General features: G+C 36.9%; 1 long non-coding RNA gene across 1 annotated transcript; it reads right to left on the reverse strand.

Moving 5' to 3' along the window:
* Positions 1-11,289: 11,289 nt before the first annotated feature.
* Positions 11,290-13,098, reverse strand: LOC130541259 (uncharacterized). The gene is made up of 3 exons (XR_008955306.1): positions 13,052-13,098; positions 12,389-12,572; positions 11,290-11,497 (listed from the first exon to the last, which is right to left on the reverse strand). It is a non-coding gene; the product is annotated as an uncharacterized LOC130541259 (long non-coding RNA).
* Positions 13,099-13,326: the final 228 nt, after the last annotated feature.

Here is a 13,326-nt window from a genome sequence, read left to right on the forward strand (position 1 = left end):
ATGTGCCTCTTTCATCTTCCGCCAACTGGCATTGCTTCTGTGTATTAAATTTAAATAATTTCTAATTTGTTAGATTAAAAAGTGTGTATTATTATTACACTATTTTTTATTTATTTGATTCCTCATGGGGGTGAACATCTTTCTTTCCATGTGTTTGTTAAAGTGTTCTATTCCTATTTTGAGGAATTTGGTTTTTTGTCCATTGCTCATTTATTTACTGGTGTCTTTATATATTTATATAAAGAATTTAGCACTTTATTGCATCTGGAGTGTGTTCTGAGAAATAGACTAATAGCAGGATTCATATTTTTTTAAATTCCATTTCTATTACCCTCGCTCTTTTTATTGTTCTTATCCTTCTACTCTGATTGGGGATGACATATTTATTGCATAATAACTTATTTTATATGTCCTTAGATTGGCTTATCACTTGCATATAACAGAATTTCTTTTGCTGATAGGTAAAGGACTCCTTTTTTTGATAGAGTTTATTTAAAGGTGATAATGGAAAATATCAAATCTGGAAATATCTTAAAACTGGTTTATATTTTTCAAAATTGTGTTCTATTTCTGTCTCCTTATTTTTTCATGCACAGTAAGTAACTGAAGAAGTATTCTGCTTATTGATTTTATATCTTGGCAGAAAACTTTAATATATTTCAGAAGAAAGTACAGGAAAATAAATAAGTTATAACCACCCTCATCTTGTGGTAAAGAGTGTATTAACCAGATTCACATATGTGTTTGAATTTTAAGTGTTAATGAACAGAATTGGGTTTTCTACATAAGGATGCTTCACACTTATGTTCATTTATTAATTCATTCACTCACTAATTTCACAAATGTTACTTGCCAGGGTTTGTAGTGTTTATAAAATATGTAATGGTTATCCTCTTCTCTTCTCCATTTTGGGTTTGTTTTTTGTTGATGGGTGTACCAGTAAGTAGGATCTAAAAGGAAATACAGATTAATTCAATGTAATGAAACATATTTAAATAAATGTGCATAGACATGTAGCTACCTTGGGAAGCAAGGTGACCATTCCAAAATGCATAAAGAGATTTCCAATGTGTACAGACCTGAGGACCGCAAGCAGTAATCGTCAGTGAACAGTGCAGGGTTGAGTAGGTGAACCAGGACTAAAAAGGGGCAAATGCCATTTTCATATGCATTTAAAAGGAGAAACAGATGAGTTTTATGCCAACTCATGGCATTATTTTATTTTATTTATTTATTTTTAATTTTACTATAAGTTCTAGGGTACATGTTCACAATGTGCGGGTTTGTTAGATATGTATACATGTGCCATGTTGGTGTGCTGTACCTGTTAACTCATCATTTACATTAGGTATATCTCCTAATGCTATCCCTCCCCCCTCCCCCCAGCCCCCGGCAGGCCCTGGTGTATGATGTTCCCCACCCTGTGTCCATGTGTTATCATTGTTCAGTTCCCACCTATGAGTGAGAACATGTGGTGTTTGGTTTTCTCTCCTTGTGATAGTTTGCTCAGATGATGGTTTCCAGCTTCATCCATGTCCCTATAAAGAACATGAACTCATCCTTTTTTATGGCTACATAGTATTCCATGGCATATATGTGCCACATTTTCTTAATCCAGTCTATCATTGATGGACATCTGGGTTTGTTCCAAGTCTTTGCTATTGTGAATAGTGCCACAGTAAACATATGTGTGCATGTGTCTTTATAGCAGCATGATTTATAATCCTTTGGGTATATGCCCAGTAATGCGATGGCTGGGTCAAATGGTATTTCTAGTCCTAGATCCTTGAGGAATCGCCACACTGTCTTCCACAATGGTTGAACTAGTTTACAATCCCACCAACAGTGTAAAAGTGTTCCTATTTCTCCACATCCTCTCCAGCACCTGTTGTTTCCTGACTTTTTAATGATCGCTATTCTAACTGGTGTGAGATAGTATCTCATTGTGGTTTTGATTTGCATTTCTCTGATGGCCAGTGATGGTGAGCATTTTTTCATGTGTCTGTTGGCTGCATAAATGTCTTCTTTTGAGAAGTATCTGTTCATATCCTTTGCCCACTTTTTGATGGGGTTGTTTGATTTTTTCTTCTAAATTTGTTTAAGTTCTTTGTAGATTCTGGATATTAGCCCTTTGTTGGATGGGTAGATTGCAAAAATTTTCTCCCATTCTGTAGGTTGCCTGTTCACTCTGATGGTAGTTTCTTTTGCTGTGCAGAAGCTGTTTAGTTTAATTAGATCCCATTTGTCAATTTTGGCTTTTGTTGTCATTGCTTTTGGTGTTTTAGTTATGAAGTCCTTGCCCAACTCATGGCATTATTTTAAAACTGTAGAAGACAATGGCCTTTGAGCCCCTAGAATAGAAAAAATACCTCCAGAAGCCAAAATGGGCTAAGCAGCAGTCATGTCCAAATTGAAGTATTTTTTTCTTTCCTTTCTAACTTAATGCTAAGGCTTATAATTCAGGAAAACGCAACAGACATAACACAAGTATTTTCATTTCTTTGTAGATTAAGTGTGGAGACATTGTGTGGCTACAAAGGAAAAAAATAAATTATTAGCTGGTAAAATGTATGTTTGAAATGGGCTTAGAAAATTATGAACTAGAGAGATTGCTAAACGCCAGCAGGATGCTGTTGAATACTTTTTCCATTTTAGCATTTTTATCAGTAATTTGAGTGGCAATACTAATTTGAAAGCTAACAGACTTTCCAAATTGTCAGATGATATTGTGTAAATCATCATCAGTTTTGTTCATTATTTAATTATTTATTTTAGAAATCCTAAGTGGAATGAAAAGAACCAAATGTAATGATGTGATATTACTAAGAATGTATGAAAATAAAAATTTAGATCTGAAAAATCTAATTATATGAATATGGGATGGGGGAGGCTTGATTTATTAGTTTTCCATCACTGTATAACAAATTTAGTCTAAAACTAGCAGCTTAAAACATGAAGTTGTATATTCTCACACAGTTTCTCAGAGTAGAGTAGTTTGGTGGTTCTGCTTTCTAAGGTTATATACAAGGCTTAACGGGGGCTAAATATTTTGTTGCTCAGATGACTCGTTCACATGGCTCTTGGTGATGAGAGGCCCTGTTTCTCATTGTTTGGGCTTTTCCATTAAGATGGTATGTCCTCATGACATAGCAGCTGACTTCTTCCAAAGTAAGGGAGTCAAGAGGGAGCATAGCAGATATCACTTATAACCTAGCCTCAGAAGTGATAAACTTTCACTTATGTTGTGTTGTACATCACATAGACCAACCCAATCATCGTGCAATGTAGCAGGAAGCTACAGGATGGCTTGAAGCCAGAAGGGATCCTTGGGCCTGCATTGGAGCCTGGCCACCACACATGACTTGCTGTAGTGCTGTAAAAATGGCTTGGGGATTTTTTTGGGTTTTGTTTTTGGTTTGTAAACAGTGTAAATTATTGGTATGATGTAGCTGCCACAAAAGTTTATGTGATATAAACTTTTCACAGCCATATCATGGCTGTGTCCCCACCCAACTCTCATCTTGAATTGTAGTTCCTACATTTCCCATGTGTTATGGGAGGGACCCAATTGGAGGTAATTGAATCATGGGGGCAGGTCTTCATGTGCTATTCTCGTGATAGTGAATAAGTCTCATGAGATCTGATGGTTTTATAAAGGGGAGTTCCCCTGCACAAGTTCTCTCGTCTGTTGCCAAGTAAGATGTGCTTCTCATCATGATTGTGAGGCCTCCTCAGCCATGTGGAACTGTGCTCTTTTTCTTTATAAATCACCCAGTCTCAGGTATGTCTTTGTCAGCAGTGTGACAACAGACTAAAACAGGTGGCATCGAATATACACATGTGCACACAAACAAACATACACACACATATTATCCACTGTGTACTAGTAAAATTATAGATGTGATAAAAAATGTATGAGACATGTATATATATTATATATATGAATATATTCATAAGGAAAAAGTTAGGGAAATTTAAAAGTACAAAATATAAAATGGAGGATCAGCCTTGTATTCTTAGCCTGCATAAAAGATCCTGTACAAGAGATTCAAAAGGCAATAATCAAAGAAGCATGATGTGAAAAAGGGAGTAGACTTGCTTTGTGTCTTTACAACAGGTGGGGACATTCATCAATATGAAGAACACATTGGAAAGAAAACATATGCTAAATGAGGGAAAACTTGTGTAAAAAAAATGGAAAACTACTGAATTCTTTATCACTGCTTCTACTTATGGAAAAATAGGATAGCACTTGGTTAAGATATCAATAAGTATGTTTGAGAGAGATTTGAGCATTGAATGGATTATTCATTCCTTTAGTCATTATTTCAGAAGACAGTAAATGATCATCTACTCACTATACACTGAGAGTTGTTTTTAAGGTCTGGATTGAGAGGTTGGTGAATGAGCAGGCAAGATCCTGTTCTTACCAGGTTTTTCTCTGATTGTGAAAAATATACAATAAACAGGTAAACTAATGCAAAAATAAGTTTACTTCACTGAAATAAAGCAAGCTAAGATAACAGAGTGTGATAAGGCATTTGTGGATAGTCATGTAAGCTAGTGGTCAGGGAAGACTCCTCTAGGGAAATGAACATTAACACATTTATGCCGGAGGTTGAAATTTTTTGTTTGTGAAAAATCAGACCTTGGCGATGACTTTGAGCAGTAGGATATAAATAACTCCCACAAGTTCCACTATTGGAACACTAGGCATAAATTGGTTAAACCAAAGATCTGAATGGTGGAAGGATCCAGCTATGTCATAATGCAGGGAAGGAGAATTTCAGGCGGAAGGAACCATAAATGTAAGGCCCATTGGTTGGCTTAAGGGTAGTGTGTTTTATCTGCAAAAGGCGACCTCCCTGATTAGATCATCACAAGTGATGGGGGAAGGTGGGAAGACTCCAAGAAAAAAAGGTAATATCAGGTGGAAAGTCTGTCACTTGTAGATAATGGTAACGAGCTTAAATTTTATATTAGTATATTCTAAGAAATATATAGGTTTCAACATATTCTGCTTTGCACTTTATAAAATCATTTTGTTTGCTTTGTGGATTAAAAAAAGGCTATACTAAGGGAAACAATTAGGTGAGAGTAGGAAAAAGAATAAAAGGCTATTGAATTGCTCTGGTTTGGGAGAAAAGAGATGCTGTCAAATTATTTGTTGACACATCTTTGGGAACAGATTTTGACTGATTCCTGGGAATACAGAGACAGAAAAATAAAACTCATACTTAAAAAATTATTCTAGGCTTTATTCCTCTGTTACATGGGTGTATTGCATAATGGTGAAGTTTGGGCTTCTCACGAATCTACGTCCCAAACAGTGAATATAGTACCTCCTAGGTAGTTTTTCCACCCTCACACCTTGCCCTCTCTCCCTCCTTTTAGAGTCCTCAATGTTTATTACTTCCATCTTCATGTCCATGTGTACCCATTTCTTAAAGAACTGAAAATAGAAAAATCATTTGACCTAGCAATCCTACTATTGGCTACCCACCCAAAGGAGAATTAAAAAATTTATCAAAAAGACACCTGTCTTTGTATGTTTATCACAGCACTATTTATAAGAGCAAAGTCATAGACTCAACCTAAGTGTCCATCAATAATTAATTGAATAAAGAAAATGTGACATTTATATTCACCATGGAATACTATGAAGCCATAAAAAAAAATGAAATCATGTCCTTCACAGCAACATGGTTGGAGCTGGGGTTCATTATCCTGAGTGAAATAACTCATACTTTTATAAACCACTCTGCCTATAGAGATGGTTAGGCATGCACAGCTGTGAGACAACTTTGGTAGTTGATGGTGAGATGGAGAAAATGTTGACAGAGCTGAACAAAGACTGAGTAAGCAACAAGGTACCATACAGAATTCATTGGCCTGAAAGCTGCACAGATAACCTTTGAGCTCCTATTCAAATATGAGATTCTGTGATTCTACTAAAGCTTTCAAAAGACTTCCATTTGGTTCTGAGTTTGACAGCTTAGGGTTGTGAGACCTACCTTTCTTCCACATGGCCATGAAGAATGGGGAATTGGATATATTTTTGGATGCTGGAGGAACAGTGATTTATCTTCCCCTCACCCATGTGTCGTGATGGTTAAGCTCTGATCCTGAATGAGGCCACTGTAAGATAACTTAGGGTGAGGTACATTACATAGTGTCTCTTTTTCAGAAGCTAAGTCTAAGGCTAGTACTCTGTGTTACTGATCAATTCCTTTAATTCCTTTGGGTTCACTTTTTATTATCTGAAAAACAAATAATAACCTGTTCAACTCTAATGCTGGTTCTATCATGTCACAAAGGTGTTGAGATGACAGAAATTATCATCACTGCAGACAAACTTTGAAACCTAATTGAAATCTGTAGAAAAGTGGATAGCTATTTGAGAGATGAGACAAGGGAACAGCCATCTGAGAGACCTTGTTTCTACTTAATGCTTGGTTAGAATAAGCTGGACTTCTAGCTGGATATCACGTTTGGTTGGCCACACACACTGACCTTTCTGTATGGTGACTTTTTTTTTTCCACTGCCCTGAGACAAGCATAAGTCTCCCTGAGGGAGTGAGAAAGGGAAATGGAGCATGAAGACAGAGTTAGTCTTTTTAGCACAGATCACCAGGATTTCATATTTGCAAAGAGGTCGAAGTCATTTATGTTAATTTCCTCCCCATGCCTGTGATGGGTGTGCACTGCTACCCTCATTTATAGATCAGAAAACCAAAGATAGTAAAATCAAGTAACTTACACTTGGTTTCACAGCAAATGAATCGCAAAGCTGGGGAAAGGATCCTGGGTCAGACTGTGGTTTTAAAACCTGGGACCCAGCACATCTGAGAAAGTAGACGCAATATTCTCTCACTTAATCACCTGTGAGTGGTTTTGACAATATAAGGCTTTCTAGCCCTCGAATAGACTTTATTATGAAATACATCTATTTTTTTCTTTCTTAGTGTTGGATTTTTCCCATTTTATACTCAGATTGTCAAGTATACAGCCTGACTTTTTTATGCAAGTACACTGATGATATTAGGTCCTATTTAACTCATAAAGCAACATATTAGGCAATAACTATGAGTCTGAGGCAAGACTCATGAAATTGTAGGGGCAGAAATCAGCTGATAGACTGATATTTCACAGAGACCAAGGATAATAAAACACTGATTTTAAGAATGCATGGATAACACTGTTTCCCTAACTATGTTCCATAGAACCTAAATCTATGCTAATAAAAAACAAAATACAGAAGTTTTAAAAAAAAATAAGATGGTGCATTTCTAATCAAATAAATTTGACCTTTACTACAGGTCTTCTGGATGCTTTTAAAATGATAATTCCTTAGAATATTGCCTACTACATTCCATTCTTACAGATGAGATATCTGTAAGAATGGAATGTAGTAGGCAATATTTCTCAAACTTATTTGGAAATGAATATTTTTCTTTTTTTTTCTTTGACTGACACGAAACAGGACTATGTTTCATAGATCGGTTGGGAAATACTGAAATGTAATTTTTCCTGTCTTGACTCCTTAAATAATTTTGTTAGTATTGATCTCAATTTTTGCTTACAAGGTTGGATTTCCAGCTTCCCCCAGAAAAGACCTCTCTTGCTACGTTAATCTGTATATCATTCCTCTATTTTCCAACTCCAAGCTCTAATTCCTGGACGAGTGGGTAGTTTCTGCCCACCCTTTCCTGGTGCCTGCTTGCTCAAGCCTATTTTGACTTTGTTTTTCTCTTTCTCTTACTTAAGTGATACGTATAATGTAGTTTTCTCAGATGGCATGTTGTTGCATATCTGAAGAGGCTCTGTCATGCAGAATTTCACATTTACGTAGGAATTGAATGCATATACCAAAATGATGATCACATAGATTGACTTATCTTACATGTCCTACTTGAGGCACAGAGAAGAGAGGCAGGACGTTCAGAGGAAGTAGGAAACTTGCAGTCAGGAATCAGGGACCAGTTCTCAAAAAGAGTCTTTAACCATAATGTTAGTTTAGAAAAAGATAAAATGGCGTTTCGACAGATACATGCCAGGTGAGAAGGGAGGAATATGGCCAAAATTGTTCAATTCCTCTTTGGGAGAAGAAACTGGAAGTTGTGCTGATGACACTAGAGCCTTGTCCCTAACTGCATTATCTTCTTACTCCAGGAGCCCAAAATGTGAGTGGAAAAAATAAGGGTGCCCAGTCAAGGTGGCTACATGGAGTCTTCTGTGCTCTGCCATAGATTATCATGGGAAGAACTCAAACCATGGAAAACAGGAAGTCTGGAAAGCTGGATCCAAATTGTTAAAACTCCTTGGGGCCCCCTGGAATTCTAGGTTGAACTGAGAGTTTTAGTAAATTTTCCCAAAGTTAAAACAAAATGTCTCAAAAGCTTTCAAATTTTACCTGAAATCTCAGAATTGCCAAAATTGTCTTAAGAGAAGCTTCTGTTATGAACACCAACTCTTTCATGATTCCCTAATCCTGCTTTCCTTAAAGCAATTGAATAAAGAATGGGAAATGTATTTTCCAAATGTGAATATATCTGAATAGTAAATGTGAATATTTTTGAAATGTGAATAGTAAACTATGTAGAGATGAGGTCTTCTTAAAGCTCTGCACACAGTATGGGAAAAAAGTAGCTCGGGAGCTAGGGTGCTGAGCAGAGAAGAGTGAATGCAGCTGGCCTGAGACTGCCTCTCCTTAGAAAGGCCTTCTTACAAGGTCCATCTTTGACTGACTGGTGTCTGGGAATTTGACTGGTAAATAGTTGCTCACACTGATATTAAACATTTTCTGAATGGTCAGAGTGGCTCACTGTGCAGAAACCATATAAACAATTTCTTTATACCATATACCTGCTTTGTTTCTGCGCACTTGGCATTTTTAAATGTGTTATGCAGAAGGTGTCTATGTGAACATCCTGCAGTATAAAGCTTGGACGCTGAGTCTGTAATGTACTTCCCTGATAGACAACACTTCTTTTGTGTTGCCACAGCTCGTTGCTGGTGAATTAAGTCCTGTGTGACTTCCACTGGCATAGACTGTTTGAAGCTAGTGCTTTCAGCACAAGTGTCTTTTCCCATTGCTGTGCTTGCTTCATATCTGATATGGTTCGGCTGTGTCCCCACCCAAATCTCATCTTGAATTGTAACTCCCACAATTCCCAAGTGTCATGGGAGGAACCTGGTGGCAGGTGATTGAATTATGGTAGTGGGTCTTTCCTGTGCTGTTCTTGTGATAGGTGATAGTAAATAAGTCTCATGAGATCTGATTGTATTAAAAACGGGAGTTTCCCTGCACAAGCTTTTTCATTGCCTGCTGCCATCCATGTAAGACATGACTTGCTCCTCTTTGCCTTTCACCTGCCACTATGATTTGTGAGGCCTCTCCAGACACATGGAACTATAAGTCCAATAAACTTCTTTCTTTTGTAAATTACCCAGTCTTGGGTATATCTTAATCAACAGCGTGAAAATGGACTAATACAGTATCCTTTCACTGTAATATGTCTTAGCTGTGAGTATAATGATGGTTGAATCCTACAAATCCTTCTAGCAAATTACCAGACCCGGGGGTGGGCTTGGAGATCTCTGGCACAGGGCCCCTCTCTGAATGTCTAGTCCAAGGACAAGACCATTCATGTTCTTCTCTTAAGATCACCTTCCTTTTTCATATGCATATGTTACCTTATCTGATTTAGCAGAAACCCTAGGCCTCCAAAAATTAGTGTTCTATTTAGATATTTTCTCAAATTTCTAGATTCACCTGTGTTTCTCTCCTTCAATTTCTCCACCCCAACTGCAGCATATATTTTGTCTTTCGTTATAATCTGCAATGGAAGTGAAGAAGTTGTATTGAAAATACATACAAGCACAGAGAGACAGAAATTGAAAAAGATTGTGATATTCTTATATCTTCAGCTTGTTTGGGAGCAAAACATTGTAAAATCTCTTGAGGCTATCTGCTATCCTCAGATGTAAGTCCAGATTTGTTGATTAGAGAGGTTTGTACCTCAGGGTGCTGAAAATAACTTCTAAACCTTTAGAAGTTTTCAGTGGGTTTGAATGTGAATGATGGAGGTTTAAAGCTGCCCATGGGGTCAGAAAGGCATGCACAGAAAGGAGATGCTTGAGCCATTCTCAAACATGCACACAGGACACATACGTTTTAAAGTTCTCACAACCCCAAGTTTTATCTGTAGAGAACAGGGGTTGTGTTGTAGCAAGATTGTAGGTCTCTGTTGTCATTGGTGGTATTGTCTTTGTGCTAGAGACATAGTATGAAGCTAATGTCACCCTTTGTGTGGGCAAAGGAAAGGGATGTCCGTGTATGCAGTGGGGTTTGGAAGGTAAGGCATCAGGAGCAGAGACTTTCCTGAAAGTAGTGACTTGCTGGGAGAGGGATTGTGGTCATACCCCCTATGCTGTCTCTTTGTTCTCTTCCAGCAACATACAGAGTGCTCTCATTCCATCTCAGAGTAGTCTTACTCATCTAGTGTCAGTGTGTCCAATATAGACCCATGACATTTGGGGCAGACACTGCCCTAACACAAATTGTAATTGCAGCCATTTGCTATCACTGGATGAAGCTCATTACCTTATGCAAGTCCATCCAGTTACAAAAAGAAAATATCTTTGACCTTTGTAAAGAGATGAGAATATTTGCTCACAAGTGATCTTCCGTGATCTATTTAGGAATCTTATCAACAGTTGTGACTGTTATGTGAAATGATATCTGTGGGTGCACAACTGGAACAATAGGAATAATTATTTTTTCTTCTATTAGCTCCTGTAATGAGCAGTTTTCTCCAGAAGGCAGAGAGTATATCAAACTCCACACTGCCCTGGAATTTTAAAAAGCTAAATATGACTTCATTTATACTAAAATCTTTAATTTTCACTGGTGATTAAAACAGAATCAATAGATTTGAGTAACAAGGAAAAAAAGTATTTTCTTTCCAGCTACTGTAATTTCTACTCAGAGTATAATGGCTTTGAACTTTGCTAGGTAATCAAAAATATTAAATTTGCTTTGTCAAGTTTCTTTTAAGATTTAAATTTCTTGTTTATTTTAAATATTTATTGTCTAATTATTTGCATAAAATATGAGCTAAGATTAGATATGTTACGCTACAATATATTTTTCTAAGTTTCTAATAGTTTACTTAGCTTATCTTTAATGCCTCATTACAAATCTCATCAAGACTAATTTATTGGATGTCTTGATGGATTTGTTTTTGTAAATATGCTGGATCATAAAAACATTGTAGATTTCAGTTATTTCCAATTGTATATAATATTTTAATATTCAAAATTCACATCCTTGCAGTAACCTGGTCATGTAGGAATCTTCCCTCTTATGCAGATGATGATATGGAAATTAATGGGTCTTGGTGGAAGGACCAAGGTTGATTTTTTTAATCTTTATCACTCTTTTTTTCTTCTTTCTTACTTCCTGCAGCTGATTTAAGCATCCATACCTTGATACCTGTAGGACATAATACAGACAGTAGCCTTTGGAATATGTTGTGTATAGAGCAAACCTAATTTAGTGAGAAGTTTTAGTTCATGACCTCACTTATGATAGATAATTCATTCAAATGGCCGTTCCATGGAGAGAGTTTAGTCTACTATTTAGTTGGGTTTAGACTGATAAATGAACTTTGCCTCACCAAACTTCTCCTACTTTAAACCCCAGATCACACCTGTGATGTAGATGTTTGCCTTTGAGAAAATGGGAAACTATGGTCTGGTGGGTGCCTCCACTCTATCTGAGAAGGAACATGAGGACATGCAGCACCTCACACAGACTATCCTCACAGGTCTCAGGTGTCTGCCAAGGTTAGCCAAAGAAGCAAGTGTGCAAAACAAGAACTTCCTGGAAACTGCAATCTTTTTTGACAAATATTACATGGCAAAGCTAAATAAATTTAAGTCCTGAATAAATCCAATTGTCATTGACTATGGGAATACTAGTTTTGGAGAGATGGCATTTATGATACCTTTACTAAACATCATGAAAACATTTAAACTTCAAATCCAAACTATGACCTTTAAGCAACATCCTACTTCCTTAATAATATGTTTAAATGTCAGTTAAATCATTCTGATGGTGAATCTTTAGAAAACTCTATTGTAATAATCAAATAGTCAAGTAATCCTATCCAGGACAAGAAAAAAGGATGACAAAGAGAAAGAAGGGAGGGGTAAGGGACAGCAACAAAGGCAGGAAAGAGAACAGATTAAAGAATGAGGGTAGGAGTTAATTGCTATGAATCCTGCATGTTTGTACATCTAAGTCTTTGTGCAAAAGGCTAGAATGTCCTGATGAACGTAGAGTGTGACCATTTGAAACCAGATCATTAAAATTATCAGTCACCCCAAAATAACACCTTGTGAAGAGCCATATAAATCACCAGCTGCAGTGCTGCCAAATATCTCTGCCTTTGCATTGCTCTTATGGAACCATTTTAAATTAACAATCCCAAAAGGTGAAGATCATGTCTTTATTTAGCCAGCAGATGTTGGATAAACAGTTAGTTGTCCCAGTTTTGTGAGAAGTGCTGTGGAGACAAAATGTATGTATTCAAATCCCTTTTCTTGAAAAGATCATAGGGTAGTTAGGAAACTGACAATTAACTAACAGTTTAAATCCAGCTTCACATAGTATCAGAAAGGAATGGGTATATGAGCAAAGAAAGAGTCGACCAAACTAGCTAACAAAAGTTTCAGGAGGGTCTTGGAGATACAGGTGTCATTAAGAGAAACCTGTGCGCCATGTTACGGGTTAAGAATATTAACCAAAGAGCCTCCAATAACTCTTGACATTAGTCAGAAATTAAATTGGAAAGGACACAGACTAGAGGTTGAGAGACCAGTGAGGAGGTTGAGAGGCAATTCAGGAGAATTGTTTCTGGGAAAGAATAACTAAGGACCCAGGCCATGTTAGAAACAGTGGGTGTAGGATGCAAAGAAATTATTAAAGAAACACTGAGGAGATTGAATGAATAAAACATTAATGTCTGTATCCTTAGCAACTTACACAGTGCCTGTAATAGGTAGGTGCTCTGAAAATATTAAGCGAAAGAACAAACAAGCCATGTAATACATATGTTAGTATTAACATTGTGGTTGTCATTTCTACCAGGCTATCTCCAAATCATGAGAGTGCAGGCCTGATCTATATTATCACATGCCACATGACATCATAATGACCCACCTTCCCAACTCTGATTGTAACCCATTAGTCATCCCATGCTCAGTCATGACTGGTAGGTAAAAATATTTTTATTGTGGATTCCAAGACTTTTATCACAG

The sequence above is a fragment of the Pan paniscus genome, chromosome 12 (genome assembly GCF_029289425.2).
Source record: "Pan paniscus chromosome 12, NHGRI_mPanPan1-v2.0_pri, whole genome shotgun sequence".
NCBI classification, from domain to species: Eukaryota; Metazoa; Chordata; class Mammalia; order Primates; family Hominidae; genus Pan; species Pan paniscus.